Source organism: Periplaneta americana, chromosome 2 (genome assembly GCF_040183065.1).
Source record: "Periplaneta americana isolate PAMFEO1 chromosome 2, P.americana_PAMFEO1_priV1, whole genome shotgun sequence".
Lineage (NCBI taxonomy): Eukaryota > Metazoa > Arthropoda > Insecta > Blattodea > Blattidae > Periplaneta > Periplaneta americana.
The window spans coordinates 212,351,065-212,368,605 of record NC_091118.1 but is presented as its reverse complement, the minus strand read 5'-3'; positions in this window follow the sequence as shown (position 1 = coordinate 212,368,605).

Genomic DNA, 17,541 nt, shown 5'->3' with positions numbered 1-17,541 from the left:
TCAAATCTCTTGGAGCAACAGTAACAAATATAAATGATACTCGGGAGGAAATTAAACACAGAATAAATATGGGAAATGCCTGTTGTTATTCGGTTGAGAAGCTTTTGTCATCTAGTCTGCTGTCAAAAAATCTGAAAGTTAGAATTTATAAAACAGTTATATTACAGGTTGTTCTGTATGGTTGTGAAACTTGGACTCTCACTTTGAGAGAGGAACAGAGATTGAGGGTTTTTGAGAATAAGGTTCTTAGGAAAATATTTGGGGCTAAAAGGGATGAAGTTACAGGAGAATGGAGAAAGTTACACAACGCAGAGCTGCACGAATTGTATCCTTCACCTGACATAATTAGGAACATTAAATCCAGACGTTTGAGATGGGCAGGGCATGTAGCAGGCATGGGCGAATCCAGAAATGCATATAGTTGGGAGGCCAGAGGGGAAAAGACCTTTGGGGAGAGCGAGACGTAGATGGGAAGATAATATTAAAATGGATTTGAGGGAGGTGGGATATGATGATAGAGACTGGATTAATCTTGCTCAGGATAGGGATCAATGACGGGCTTATGTGAGGGAGGCAATGAACCTCCAGGTTCCTTAAAAGCCAGTAAGTAAGTAAGTAAGTAAGTAAGTAAGTAAGTAAGTAAGTAAGTAAGTAAGTAAGTAAGTAAGTAAGTAAGTAAGTAAGTAAGTAAGTAACAGGCAATAGGTAAAGTAGGCCCTAAATTAAGTGTTACGAGAAAGAGGAAATGAAAGAAAGGTATGTAACTTGTTTTGTGAATTTCGTCTGGTTAATTCTACAGTCCAAACGATTTGGAAAAAAAAAAAAAAAAAAAAAAAAAAAAAAAAAAAAAAAAAAAATTGCTAGTATATTTGAACTTAAAATAGATATACAGGGACATCATTTTATTTTTACTAACATTTTTAATATTAACTTGCCTATACCTCTGGATCAACGCCGTTTGCTACCCCCTTTCACGACTGGAGTTCGATGATAATGGCGTAATATACAAACAAATCACTTTACTAGGTATAGGAGGGAAGAAAAGCAGTTCATCCATTTACGTAAACTAGGAAATATTGCGCTTTTGAGTTTGATAACTTTCATTAGGTTTTTGTTTAATCAAAATACAGTACAGTATTAACAATGAGTGTTTTTACTCACGAACTGAGCTGTCCATGGGGACGTATTCATTATGCAGTGTATATTATACTGTCTACAGCACATTAGCGTACAATATAGAGAATTAAGTTAAATTGAAAAATAATCATAATATGGATATTAAACACATTTTTTAAAATGGTGACCGTTCATTTCGATACAGGCTTCAGTTCTAATGTGCATATTATCGCACTATAGACTATTGTACCTAATCCCAATTACCAGTTTCGTCCTTCCTACTAGTAACTCATATTGAAATAATTCTGTACCTACTCTATAAAAGAGTACCTTACGTACTGTAAATTCAATCTTCACTTCTGCCAGATTCGAAAAGATAAAATTATTCAGACATGCTATCTACTGTTCGTCCAAGTGGTTATTCGTAGGGTCGTAGAAAGGGAGGAAATCACGTGACATTTAATTATTTAACGAGGCCCTTTTATTTAAGTTATTTTAAACAGTTGTATAATATTACGTAGACGTCCAGTTCCTAACAGAAATTAATGTTCTCAGAAAAGAGCTAAGACAGCCCAGCCACTCGGTGGCGAATAAAAGCTGGTGGGGGAAGCCGGGATACGACGTAGGCAAATGGACGACAGTACCTGTGCGAAAATATGATTCAATACTGAAAGCTCTTTCGTCACCGGAAAACGCGAACATATTTTTGGAACGTCCTGTTTACTATGGCCGTAAGGCTACTATGACTGTATATGAGGTCTTGGATCTGTGTGGAGGACAGTTGAATTTCATTAGTAGAAGGAGTGGGAGTGAAGTACATTAAAAAACTCAGGTACAATAAAAATTGAAGTAAAAATAAAATGATGTCCCTGTACAAACATTAGCTTTAGCGTTATTGCATACTAATGTATTCACTAATTTCTGTTCTTTTCTTCTTGGTATCTGCATATTCCATAGATATAAAGCGTCCCGGAACAGTCACGTCCAAAATACTCAGTCTTGGAAGTCACAGAATGAAGTATTGTTGTATGTACTGTACAATGTTAATAATAATTTGGAGTGCAATGCATGTTTCATTTTTCCTGAGAAGAGAGTGACATCTGTTGTCGTCTCTGAACGTCACTGCTTTCCCCAAGAGCATTGTAATTCAAATCGTCATCGTGGCTATGAATCGTCATCATATTGCGTAAACGTTACGGAGTTTTCTCTCCGGTATAATACGTCATCTGAAGTTTCCTGTTGGCCATTTGACTATTACACAATGGTTTTAGTCTCGCTAACAATAGAGAGTACAGACCCTGAATAGGAATTGAGACATAACAAGCTACTAGCTGCAATATTACTCAAAACAAAGTTTTACGGCGAAGCTTTATAAAAATTAGTTGTGCACAAAACAGAAACATCTGTATTCGTAAAGCAGTATTCTTGTTGATTCAGTTCACGTGTTGACTATGTCTGTCATGTCGTTTTCCAAGAATCAACAATATTTTATCCTTGACTGTGGACAGAATATTCCAGCAAATCGGGTGAAATATTTGTTACATACACTCACTCTATGAACTGCCCCTCGATAGCTGTAGATCAAGTATACGCTACTACCAATTTCATGAATAATACATACACTAACTGAAAATCGAAACAGCTTTAAAAATTGTACATAAATTGCTCAGTGCACGTAAATTTGAATGACAAATAAATTGTCTTCTGAATATTCACAAACAAACCTATTTCCATGGTAACGAAAAAAAAATGAATGACGATCAAACCTAATATTGCTTATTTATACAGACTTGCTTTTACATAAACTTAACCGATTTTAAAAGAATAATTCTGGTGACCTGAAACATCAGATCTTTTGAAAAAAATTATACTATACTACATCCATAACCAAAATGAATGGTTCGAGAAGAGCCCATATCAATGCTACTTACCTCGTGGCCGTGGAGCGTCGACTGTTATCACAATACCCATCCTAAATCCTTGATCGACAATCGCTCAGAGTAGGAGCTAAGAAAAATTCATCCAAGAACGCAGTCAACAATGCAATCGAAAATCGAGCATATTGTGAACAACGACCTCCATATTTCTATAAACATTTACTTACTTACAAATGGCTTTTAAGGAACCCGAAGGTTCATTGCCGCCCTCACATAAGCCCGCCATCGGTCCCTATCCTGTGCAAGATTAAGCCAGTCTCTATCATCATACCCCACCTCCCTCAAATCCATTTTAATATTATCCTCCCATCTACGTCTCGGTCTCCCTAAAGGTCTTTTTCCCTCCGGTCTCCCAACTAACACTCTATATGCATTTCTGGATTCGCCCATACGTGCTACATGCCCTGCCCATCTCAAACGTCTGGATTTCAAGTTCCTAATTATGTCAGGTGAAGAATACAATGCGTGCAGTTCTGTGTTGTGTAACTTTCTCCATTCTCCTGTAACTTCATCCCGCTTAGCCCCAAATATTTTCCTAAGCACCTTATTCTCAAACACCCTGAACCTATGTTCCTCTCTCAGAGTGAGAGTCCAAGTTTCACAGCCATATAGAAGAACCGGTAATATAACTGTTTTATAAATTCTAACTTTCAGATTTTTGGACAGCAGACTGGATGATAAGAGCTTCTCAACCGAATAATAACACGCATTTCCCATATTTATTCTGCGTTTAATTTCCTCCCGAGTGTCATTTATATTTGTTACTGTTGCTCCAAGATATTTGAATTTTTCCACCTCTTCGAAGGATAAATCTCCAATATTTATATTTCCATTTCGTACAATATTCCCGTCACGAGACATAATCATATACTTTGTCTTTTCGGAATTTACTTCCAAACCGATCGCTTTACTTGCTTCAAGTAAAATTTCCGTGTTTTCTCTAACCGTTTGTGTATTTTCTCCTAACATATTCACGTCACCTGCATAGACAAGAAGCTGATGTAACCCGTTCAATTCCAAACCCTGCCTGTTATCCTGGACTTTCCTAATGGCATATTCTAAAGCGAAGTTAGAAAGTAAAGGTGATAATGCATCTCCCTGCTTTAGCCCGCAGTGAATTGGAAAAGGATCAGATAGAAACTGACCTATACGGACTCTGCTGTACGTTTCACTGAGACACATTTTAATTAATCGAACTAGTTTCTTGGGAATACCAAATTCAATAAGAATATCATATAATACTTCCCTCTTAACCGAGTCATATGCCTTTTTGAAATCTATGAATAACTGATGTACTGTACCCTATTTCTATAAACATGTTTTTAAAATTAATTCTTAAAATGTAGTTGTTTATCCTAAAATTTTGGAAGTCATTATCAAAATTGTAATAGGGATACTATTTTAAAGAACGTGCTTTTAGGAGTAAAATGTCATAGAAATTTTGAATTTACAAAAAAAAAAATGGCTGAGATATATCCATTTAGTGAGTTACTGTATCCTTGTATTATTATTATTATTATTATTATTATTATTATTATTATTATTATTATTATTATTATTTTTTTTTTTTTTTTTTCAAAATTTAGGCCCCAAGTAAAAAAAAATAATTTTGAATTTAAGTTGTTGCAGCAATTATATTTATACATAAAAGCATAGAATTATTCATTAATTAGGGAGAAAAAATTCAAATTTCATCATCCTTTCCCCTTAAGAATACAACCTTCAGAAGGCAGAGCTGAGAAGAATAACATTTGGGAAGCTTTCCAGCCCCGGAGGTATTGTGATAGATACTGCCCCTTCGGCTGGGGGGGGGGGCACAGAGATAAGCCTGCGTTATTAGCACACTACAGAGATAAATCAGACATTTGTTTATTTTTATCACTTCCCTACCATTTGTTTCTTTGTTTGTCAACATTTCAAACTGCAAATTCTTTACTGTACTATAAAACATGCTTTGCGATCGTCATTTATTTTGTTCACCAAATAGACAGTCAATTGAAAATGGCGGGTGAAGCTGACATTAGTGAAATAGAATTTTAGTAAGTCAATTAATATTTTATTGTATTGGAGTACTTTATTTCTTCTAATTTTCATATACTTTCTTCTAATCGTGTAATAGTCAATTAAATCCCACTCGAGTTTTGATTTTCTCTAGATAATTTTTTTTAGTTGGTTATTTAACGACGCTGTATCAACTACTAGGTTATTTAGCGTCGATGAGATTGGTGATAGCAAGATGATATTTGGCGAGATGAGGCAGTGGATTCGCCACAGATTACCTTGCATTCACATTACGGTTGGGGAAAACCTCGGAAAAACCCAACCACGTAATCAGCCCAAGCGGGGATCGAACCCGCGCCCGAACGCAACTTCAGACCGGCAGGCAAGCGCCTTAACCGACTGAGCCGACTGAGCCACGCCGGTGGCTCTCTAGATAAATCAAAACCTCTAGTGAGATTACTGTTGATAAATTGCTTGTAAATTTAGCGAGTAAATTTATCTGCGGCATGAAAACCTTTCATGGCATTACCTATGTATGAAAAGCTCACATAGAGACATTTGTCAAAGCCGTCTAGAGATATCAATGCCTCGAAGAAGAACGTATTGTGTTCTCTTATCATTTGAACTGCTTTTTCAGGCATGTTCATATGCCTGAGATGCAGGACTTTTAATCTGGGTTTGGTATTGATTGGGCAGCGGTAGAAGCGATGTTGGCGTATGCCAAACATCCTGAATAATTAATTTAACCGCGAATGAACGAGCATTGTGGACTACTCATAAAACGTCCAAACAAATCCTGGGTTACAAGAATGGCGTACTGTAAGCAATTACTATCACAAAAAATTAGTATTAAATCCAACTACAAACATAATGATGCGGAGGATGGTGGATGGCTCAGCCGGGCAACACAATGGGCACTTATACCACAACGGGTGCACAAAAAGACCACTTGTATTGAGATGATTCCGTCTCGTCCGATAAACACCAATACCAATGCCATCTACAAATTTCCACTAATGAACAAAAGTAGGCCTAATGACGTCTTGGAAAACAAACCCACTTAGAATAAAATTATTGTAAACTAGCCGTACCCGTGCGCTCCGCTGCACCTGTTAGAAATAAATATAAGGTAATTACATATTTAAAATAGGACGTTTGATCCAGGGAACAACTTTTACAACAGCGCAAGATAATCTGCTTCGCTCATCACTGCATTTATTGCATATATATTTTATGCATTTTAACACGATTAAATTGAGCATAGTTAAAATTTGAATTATAAAACAATGGATTGCTAAGCTAACGTACTATTACTGCATACTAAATCAATACACTCTCGTTGTTCGTTAATTCTCTGAGATTAAAATGAGTGTACATAAATATTATTTTAAGAAATACAGAAAACGAATGTACAAAATAGCCTATCAAATTTTCTGTGCATAAGAAGCTATTTTAATCTTACCTGTCCTCGATTTACTCAGACGTTACTGTAATAACATTATAGCATTACGTCCATCTAGAGAAACTACACTTTCCAATGGTGAAATAATAATTAATTATACAAATCGGTTAATACACAGAAACATTCTCTGTAGGCTATATTTAATAGCTTTCGATTGTTGATGTCCAAGGCCCCTGTTTCGATTGTTGTTGTCCAAGGCCCCTTATAGACGAAGTCATTTGTTCTTAATTCATTGCACCGTCCTAGATGGCGTTATTTTAATTTTAAAACTCATTTATCTCATTAAATATCAGTCCTATCAAAATTTTGTAAAGAATAAAACTTATCGGAAATCATTTTGAAAGAAACTTTTGTTATGTAACATTTTTCACAAAAATCAATAATGAGCGAGATATTTCGATTTATTTAATTCAGGTCCCCTTATAACCCCCCTTTTAAATAAAGTATTTTGAATGCCATATAGCCTAAAATCTAAGTTATAACGAACTTAATTTATATTCCAATTTTCATATAATTCGGTTCAGCCATTATCGCGTGAAAAGGTAACAAACATACAGACAGACATACAAACAAAAATTTCAAAAATGCGATTTTCGGCTTCAGGGTGGTTAATTATATATGTTAGGACCAATTATTTTTGGAAAATCGAAAATTACCAGAAAAATTTCGGCTACAGATTTATTATTAGTATAGATAATAAAACAATAAAAAAGTAAAATTTTCGCTTACTTTGGTTGTATTCTCTTGGTATACCTGCCCCAGAGACATAGACAAACTGGCCAAATTTCAACAAATTATAGGCACATTCTGTCCTATTATTCTCCGTAAATGTTGAATCCAGTCAGTTTTCTATTTATTAATTTTGTCAAAATGGGTTCAGTTTTTAATTCTTTCCGAATTTATTCATTACGTTTGTGATTACGCCATGTATTTAGATGTTTTCCTTGAACATTTAGGATGTTTCCTACGAGGCTTTAATTATTATACAAGTGGATAAGCAAGTACTTTGCTTTTATGCCTATGGACTCTCACCACGGCTTTATTTATTTATTCTGGTAGGGTAGTTAAGGTCATGAGACCTTCTCTTCCACACTACCGGAAGTGAAATATACGTTGAAACAATAACAAAAGTAGTAGCCATCAGCGTGGCTCAGTCGGTTAAGGCGCTTGTCTGCCCGTCTGAAGTTACGCTCGGGCGCTGGTTCGATCCCCGCTTGGGTTGATTACCTGGTTGGGTTTTTTCCGAGGTTTTCCCCAACCGTAAGGTGAATGCCAGGTAATCTGTGGCGAATCCTCGGCCTCATCTCGCCAAATATCATCTCGCTATCACCAATCTCATCGACGCTAAATAACCTAGTAGTTATGCAAATCTAGTCTTTCAGGTAAGGCTCTCTGTAAAGTAGATTTGAATAATTTCAAGGGAAAAATTGTTCCGTGGCCGGGTATCGATCCCGGGACCTCTGCTTTATAGGGAGCCTTACCTGAAAGACTAGATAGTGACAGTGACAGAGAACATTCAACAGTGAATAACATAAAATAATATAACACAACAATGAATATCAACAAAATCACGAAACAGTGAAGCAAAAGACAATGGGACACGAATGAACACATAATTGATAAAAAAAAAGGTCTCAATAAACCATGTAATATGACCACTCGTTATGGGGCATGGTGATAATTAAATGGGGGGAGAAAAAAAATCCTGAAAGACTAGATTTGCATAATATATGCTCCACTGTGTAACAGAAAACCACAATTCCAAGTCACACAGAGATTGTGTGCACTCGATGTGGGTCTCTGGCGTTTCGTCAGCCCACGCGAGTTGTGTGGATATAAAGGGGAAAGTTGAGACGGTTTCGGGTGGAGTTCCCGGGTAGCTCAGTTGGAAAGAGCGCTGATACGTTCAACCAGAGATCCCGGGATCGATACCCGGCCCCGGAACAATTTTTCCCTGATATTATTCAACCTAGTAGTTGATACAGCGTCGTTAAATAACCAAATAACATATAACAACAACATAACAACAAAAGTAGTAGCTTCAAAACTGCGCCTGCAGAACAAGCTAAAAGCACCTTGTATAACTTTGTACGGAAACTTAACAATACCTTGTATACTTAAAACTTAAAACCAGACTCATTGTTGGCAGGACGTCTCCAGCTCAGTATGAAATCAGATTTCGAACCGACTGGTGTGATTGTGAATGTGGTTGTTTCCGAAGTGTCCAGTATATTCTTGATCTACGTCATTCAATTTTGAAGAAAGATGCCGCGTAAAACTCCATACGTACAAAAATTTAGAGATGTGTGAAAAATACATAATGTGTTGAAAGATTGGGTGGAAGAAGTTGCCGATGATAGTTGGAAAGCTCAGCCTAAATGGTGTAAGGTGATATAAGGTGTAAGTAAAATATTCAGATTTAATTGTCCATACGATTTTGCATAGAACATAGAACCTACAAAGTGACACACGCCTTCCATAATTTAGTCTACATTTTTACAAAATTCTCTAATTTCTAAAGCTGTATAGTTTGTATTTCAAATTTGGAAGTGATGTATTAAGAAAAATCTGGAGTTTTTCAACTACAGTTTAGCGGTTTTTTTAAGCTTGTGCAGCGGTAAATGAAATTCTGAGTTGGCAACACTGTGTTCCAAATATAATACGAAAATCGAAACTTTTGTCTAAGAAATTAGAGTCTTTACGAAAGGTTACGAATCGGTCTTAATGGTAAGAGAAAGTGGGGCGTAAATGCCGGAAGAATAATTTCCTAGAGCTTAAAGACTAACTATCTGTCTGAAAATGTGTAAACTTGCAGACACTGATAAATTCATTACCGTTTGTAGTAACTTCCGACCGTGTCCACAGTTTTGCTAAGAGATGTGAATGTCAGACTTCTGTGCTCATTGTTGTTCCAAAGTTATTAAGTAAATCGAAAGTCTTGTCCAAATAATTGAAGTCTTCACGAAGGCTTACGAGTCTCTTTATGGCAAGAGAAACAAGAGAAAACTGATAAATACATTAGAAGGAGCGGATTCCTATGTAATTAAATATTTTTCTTGCGTGTGATAAAACACAATTAACAAAGTTAAAAATTCCGATCATGAAGTTTCAAGTTTAAAACCCGAATTTTATTTCACATAAAAACACATATTTTCAGAAAAAAAAATATGTAAATACATATTTTCAGGAAATCTATTATAAACACATAAATCTTGGAGTTTTTTTACTTATATAATTTTTTTACAAGAACTTTTAAACATTTTAAAACTAAATCAATTATGTCACTCAGAAATATGTTATCTTTTTAAGAATTTTTGGTTGCTTCGTGTTTCTAAGCGCTGTGTGGTGTATCCGTGATCCATTTTTGTAATAGTATCGCCTCAAGTTCTGAGAACTGCTAGGCAGCATATCAGTGTTATCATATGAGAGTAAATTAACATGGACAAGGAGGAGAGATCTTGCAACACATAATTAGGAATGTTTATTGTTGCTGAAGATGATTTCATTCCGCGCTGTTTGTGAAACACAGCTCGGGTATAAACATTATTTAATTTAAACAAATCTCTCGCCTCTCGTTCATGCCTATGAAGTGAGGAAATACATCTTGTTGTGATTCCCCGTTATCGGACCATAAACACAAGCTGCGTAGTGTAGACGTGGTGGCGTTGCTATAGGAAGCTTTTCTCCGACATTTTCAGTCAGTAGCTAGAAACATTTTTTTTACGTTAAGACGTGTGTATATTAGCCTCTTAAGATGCCTAAAATCAAATCGAGTTTAAGATCGCGTCTACAGCAATATGTAGATGAATTTAAAAACATTTTTACTACCGACGGAAAAGTGTTATTTTGCCAACCATGTGGTAAATCAGTAAGTGAGATCAGAGCTCTCAGGTAACCCAACATTTGTCTGGAAACAAGCACATTGCCGCTGCTTCACATGTGCATTCACGGCAAAACAGTGGATATAAAAAATGTGTAAAGTTGCTCAAGTATTGGAGGGTGTGCCTGTAGGTGAAATTGACGGTGTTTGTGTTTGTGACATTCCTCTCTTTAAATATGCACGTCTGACGTCCTGTGATGTGGAAAGATCGTTTTCACAGCATAAGTCGTTGTTCAGAGATAATCGGCATGCATTTGTGATGGAGAATTTGGAAATGACCTTTGTTGTTCACTGCAATTCTCGGACAACTACTAGCAACTGATACTCAAGTGTGATTGGTGAGTACCTAGTAACATTTTTTTTTCAAACGAAGTCAGGTATTTTTGTCATATTAAAAAAAAATATATTTATTTTTATTTTTAGAAAATATTTTCGTACTTTTTAGCACATAAAAATAAATATATTTAAATTTTTTAGCACATAAAAATCAGCTCCCTAACATTACTATACGTCCATTCCCACAGTTTTGCTAAGAGATGTGTATGTCGATCTTGTATACTTATTGTTTCAAAGATGATAAGCAAACGGAAACTCTTGTGTCAAAAGATATTTCACGAAAGTTTACGAATCTATGTTTATGGTAAGATAAAGGGGGCGTAAACAACGAAAGAATAATTTCCCAGAGCTTAAACACTATCTGTCCAAAATTTGTGAACTCGCATATGCTGATTGAAAAGTAGTATGTCAGGCACAGCGGAAGAGTACAGCGTTTTAAGCACCTGGTTCTGTAGTTTTAAGGTCACCATTACGTCAACGACAAATGACCTTCGGGGAAATTAAAAGAATGTACTTCAACATTTTTTTCACTTGATGGGCACTGCTCACGCACGCATTTGGATTGTGGACATTGTGAAGACAAGTATACTTATACAATGTGACAATAAAGGCAGTGACAGCCATATATCCAGGCTTTGGAGATCTAACCAAACATAATTTTTTTCTTTTTTTCTCACTGTAGGAAGTAATGTATTCTGATGCTTCAGAAGTCGAGATTTTCACGGAATATAGCCTACGTTTCCAGTAACCCTGATACGAAAAATAGTTTTTATGTATAATCCACCTCTCCATTTGTTAGTCTGTGTAAAGCGATTATTCTTAGCTACTGGACTGACTTTGTTTATATTCAGTAGATACTGGTCAATTTATCCGGAAACGATGCACAAGAAATAAAACAATTTTTATAAAAATAACTAGTCTATGCTGAAATAAAAAGTACACAGTCTCAATCTAGTCCAAGACAACCAACGAGCAAATACCATCTCGCTATAACCATTACCATCGACGCTAAATAACGCAGTGGTTGATACAGTGTCGTTAAATAACCAAGTAAAGAGCTAAGATATTCGTCAATTTGTTGGATTCTCATTTCACGGCCTACTAAAATCTAATAATCAGCCCTGTATTAATGGTTAACCATTTGTTATTACAGCATTTGCAAATAAGACAATAAAATATCTTTTTATGTACAGTGACACCAAATATTTTTTCCGTTCATTTTTATTGTACCTTGTTTTTTTAACTATACCATACAGGCTTTGCCTAATGGTAAGTTTTAGTTGCCATGGTAATATTTTACACTGCATAGGTACATCAGGACATAGTTAAAAATGCAAGGAAATAGTAATATGCGTTACAACAGCGTTATGTAGAAGTTTTCATGTTCGAGGAAAAGTTTGAAAAAGCGAAACGTAATTGAGCTTTTTTAATTTCCGAGAATTGAAAGAAAACATACCGCTCGTGTATCGTACATTATTTTGTGCGAAGATAGTTTATTACATACCTGAAGGAGGAATTTCTAATTAGTTGCAATGAAATCTCCATCTTGGTTTCTGTTCAATGGCGGCAAATTTGCAAAACAAAAATATTTATCCGCAACATTGTTGCTTTAAAATGTTTTCTGTGTTTACTATACTCCAGCAGGCCGTGATATACGTCTGCATTTTTTTTCCCCAGTCTATAAACGCAAACTTAAAACAAACGGCGTCCTTAATGTTACATGCATCACGAAATGCAGTAACTTTAGTGGAGTTGTAGAGTTTACTTAATTTTTGAAAATATTTAAAAACAATAATTAACAGTGCAATTTAGGTGAAATTGCAGTGGTAAGTTTCCAATTTATAATTATTACTATATTGAACGTCTCTGAAAATAATATGTTAAAAGCCTAAAGCAATAAAATCAATATGTCACTTAAGCGGTAAGAAGAGGGAAATTGTTATGTGTGTTAGGTTGAGAATACTGAATGTGGAATTTTAGACTTACCGCGGGTTGGTTTTGTGCGGAAACCAAGCAAATACGCACGATCTCGCACAAAAGTTTTTGATGTCACTTTATTTCTCCTGTCACAAGGCAATTGATTTTAGTGAAACTAAAAGGAGAAAATTTTATACTTCAGCGATTTTAAATAATGAAGCGGAAAGGATGCAATTTATTCCCTCTTATTTATTTTCTTTTGTTTGATTAGTCTTATCGGATATCTTTTGTTATATAGCGAGAATTTACATGATGGCTAGGATAAAGAAACAAGTAGTTTTTCCCAACACACGCGCCGCTCCATGTTCTGCCAACGGCAGTGATGTTTTTTCCTTGGTATGAACCCATATACTTCACCTTGACTTCTCTTTTAAACACACGTTTATTCGCGCCGTTTCACAACATGATTGACTTAGAGCAAAAGTGACGTGTAGTTATTGATACAGTCTATACTTATATGCAAAAATGCTGCACAAAGTGTTCTTAAATGTAGTCAATAGTGACATTCTTTCAAGATCATGAATTGGTTAATGATTTACCTGCATATTTTGTACGTATGAATGCATATTTCTATCTAAATTCGTATTTTGCATGCATATGTATTCAAGCTCATGTCAGTTCCTGAGTAGGCGATCTCCAGTTGCTAGGAAAGAGTGTAAGTTCAGTGCTATCATGGAGTCCATACAGGGCCATACATCGTATGGGAACCTAAAATTTGTTTAAATTAATCGTATGGGGAAAAGAAAATTTTGTCTGTACGGAGCCATATGGCATATGGGTGCCTAAGTTTTGTACACGGAGATCTGTACAAATCTTAAATCATCTCTTGCTGTTCCTAATGTATTTTGTTTAAATGTTAAATGTTATGTTTTATTTAACGACGCTCGCAACTGCAGAGGTTATATCAGCGTCGCCGGATGTGCCGGAATTTTGTCCCGCAGGAGTTCTTTTACATGCTAGTAAATCTACTGACATGAGCCTGTCGCATTTAAGCACACTTAAATGCCATCGACCTGGCCCGGGATCGAACCCGCAACCTTGGGCATAGAAGGCCAACGCTATACCAACTCGCCAACCAGATCGACATTTTGTTTGATGTTCTATTCCTTCGTACCTGTCGTCTCGCTTCACTTACCTTTCTTCCCACCACAATCTCAACACACGCTCTCGCCATGAAACAATACTAACAATACTATCCCACCGCACCTCCTCATACTCATCCTCTTTCACAATAGCCCTGCCAAGACTCTGGAATTCGTTACCTGCTAGCATCAGGGACTGTCGAAATAAAACTCAATTCAAACGCAAACTTACTAGGCACTTGGTCAGTAATTGAGACTCGTTCAGACATGGTTTCTTGTAAATACTTCTCTTAATCTATCACAAAATATCTCAATATATGGTAATTTCATCACTATAGAATTTTATTCTAGGTTTAATTTGTAATTCAGTAAATACAAAAATATTCTTTGTTCTTAACTTCTATGATAAATTGTCTAGCTTTCATTAATCAGGTAATCTTGTCGTACTTTAATTTTTAAGGCGTTTGTCTGCCGGTCTGAAGTTGCGTTCGGGCGCGGGTTCGATCCCCGCTTGGGCTGATTACCTGTTTGGGTTTTTTCCGAGGTTTTCCCCAACCATAAGGTGAATGCCAGGTAATCAATGGCAAATCCTCGGTCTCATCTCCCAAAACCATCTCGCTATCACCAATCTCATTGATGTTAAATAACCTAGTAGTTGATACAGCGTCGTTAAATAACCACAAAAAATCCACCGCCACACAGTTTGACGCGAAAAATTAGAAGGAAAACTGAATAAAGTTACGGAATTTCATAAACTTAAGGACAGTAAGTAAATAAACATTTCTAGGTAAAGAATTTTTCTTAAAGGTCTGAAAAAAAAAGTTGTACTTATTAATCATTTAAAATATCAACTTTTCAATAGGAGTGACATAATCGCATTACAGTGGTAAAAGTAGGTAGGTTGACTTTGGGGTCGCACTACACACATGACAGATTTTTATTCAGTTTTTTTGTTATTTTTTACATCCCTGGATGTCGGATAGCTGATCGGCAGACTCGTCGGTCCGTTTAGAAAAGTTTCGTAATATGAGTTTTTCGCGTCAAACAGCTATTTTCCGACCACTGTGCGCCGACCTTGGTAACATTATAATAATAGTGAGTTCAGGTAACAGTGAAGGACGTTTCTTCAAGTAGTGTAATCAATGTTAATCGTTCTCTGTGATTAATGACGTAACTTCCACTGCCGAGATGTTAACGTCTCAAAGATAGCTAAGAGAATACTTCATAACTTCTGAGAAGTTCACACAGGTTTTACAAAATCCTTGGAAAGAAGTATAAACAGATATTAATTTTGGAACTGACTGAAGGAATTCCTAATGAATTCAAATGTTTATTTAATATAGCTTATAATAACGATCCGAAGAGCAGTTAAAAGGAGGACCACGAACAAACAACAACAACAACAACAACAACAACAATAATAATAATAATAATAATAATAATAATAATAATAATAATAATAATAATAATAGCTTATTCTGGCTGAGTTATGGTCATCACGCCTTCTCTTCTACTCAGCCAGGGTGATCATGATTAAGTGGCATATATAAAATGTTTCTTTCCATAAATTTTTACAGTCAAATTTAAGACCATACTTGTAGATTAGTTTAAAATAGCTTGTAAAAGGATCGTAGACTAGCAATTTTAGGATAATATAGTTTATAAGTGTGATTCTACAGAACAATAAGGGTGTAATTGTTTTATTTGAAGTGTTGTATCAGTGAAGCGTGCTGTGTCAGAGAAGTTATGGTTTACAGTGACAGTGAATAGTTTCGATCAATGGTGATCTATAGTATCAGTGAAGTGTGTTCTATGGTGTCAATGAAATGTGTTCTATAATGTCAGTGAAATGTGTTCTATAGTGTCAATGAAATGTTCTATAGTGTTAATGAAGTGTGTTCTACAGTGTCAATGAAATGTGTTCTATAGTGTCAATGAAGTGTGTTCTACAGTGTCAATGAAATGTGTTCTATAGTGTCAATGAAATGTGTTCTATAGTGTCAATGAAATATGTTCTACAGTGTCAATGAAATGTGTTCTATAGTGTCAATGAAGTGTGTTCTATAGTTTCAGTGAAATGTGTTCTATAGTGTCAATGAAATGTGTTCTATAGTGTCAATGAAATGTGTTCTATAGTGTCAATGAAATGTGTTCTATAGTGTCAATGAAGTGTGTTCTATAGTGTCAATGAAATGTGTTCTATAGTGTCAATGAAATGTGTTCTACAGTGTCAATGAAATGTGTTCTTCAGTGTCAATGAAATGTGTTCTATAGTGTCAGTGAAATGTGTTCTACAGTGTCAATGAAGTGTGTTCTATAGTGTCAGTGAAATGTGTTCTGTAGTGTCAATGAAGTGTGTTCTACAGTGTCAATGAAGTGTGTTCTATAGTGTCAGTGAAATGTGTTCTGAAGTGTCAATGAAGTGTGTTCTATAGTGTCAATGAAATGTGTTCTATAGTGTCAATGGAGTGTGTTCTATAGTGTCAATGAAATATGTTCTACAGTGTCAATGAAATGTGTTCTATAGTGTCAATGAAGTGTGTTCTACAGTGTCAATGAAATGTGTTCTATAGTGCCAATGAAATGTGTTCTATAGTGTCAATGAAATGTGTTCTATAGTGTCAATGAAGTGTGTTCTACAGTGCCAATGAAATGTGTTCTATAGTGCCAATGAAATTTGTTCTATAGTGTCAATGAAATGTGTTCTATAGTGTCAATGAAGTATGTTCTACAATGTCAATGAAATATATTCTATAGTGTCAATGAAGTGTGTTTTATAGTGCCAATGAAATGTGTTCTATAGTGTCAATGAAATGTGTTCTTCAGTGTCAGTGAAATGTGTTGTATAGTGTCAATGAAACGTGTTCTATAGTGTCAATGAAGTTTATTAAAAATGTCAGTGAAATGTGTTCTATAGTGTCAGCGAAATGTGTTGTAAAGTGCCAGTGAAATGCGTCATAGTGCCAGTGCAGTGGCTGAGATGAGAGTAAAGGGAAAGTAGTGAAAGAGTATCAGTACCAATGTGCATATTTATTTATATACATATGCAGCTTATAATGGAAAATTAGGTTTACTTATTAATTGGGTTATTTTAACCATTATTGACTATTGTAATTATTGTGTTATTAAGTTACCACTGCCATCGGTTGTTTGCCCACTTGCAATGTAAATAAATACATACATATGCAGAGAAAATGTATTGATTAATTACTTCTCTTATTATGGATCCATACTCTTCATTTTATTGTGTTATTTTAGGACGCTATATCAACATCTTAGGTTATTTAGCGTCTGAATGAGATGAAGGTGATAATGCCGGTGAAATGAGTCCGTGGTCCAGCACCGAAAGTTACCCAGCATTTGCTCGTATTGGGTTGAGGGAAAACCCCGGAAAAAACCTCAACCAGGTAACTTGTCCCGACCGGGATTCGAACCCGGGCCGCCTTGTTTCGCGGCCAGACGCGCTGACCGTTTCTCCACAGGTATGGACCATACTCTCCATTCTTAAACCGAAACAAAAATAAAACATTCAAGCCAACATAACTGTAGTGACATACTCTACGTACAGCTCAGAATTTTTTTTTTTTTCATATGTAGAAGCAGTACCCCTAACCACAAGAGCAAATTTGTGTCTTTACTAGAAAGTCCTCCTGCTAATGAAGGCGGAACAGAACAAAACATTCGATGGTTGAACGTATATGAAATTGTGTATTTCCATCAAAATATCCGAATTGATTTATTGCAGCATCC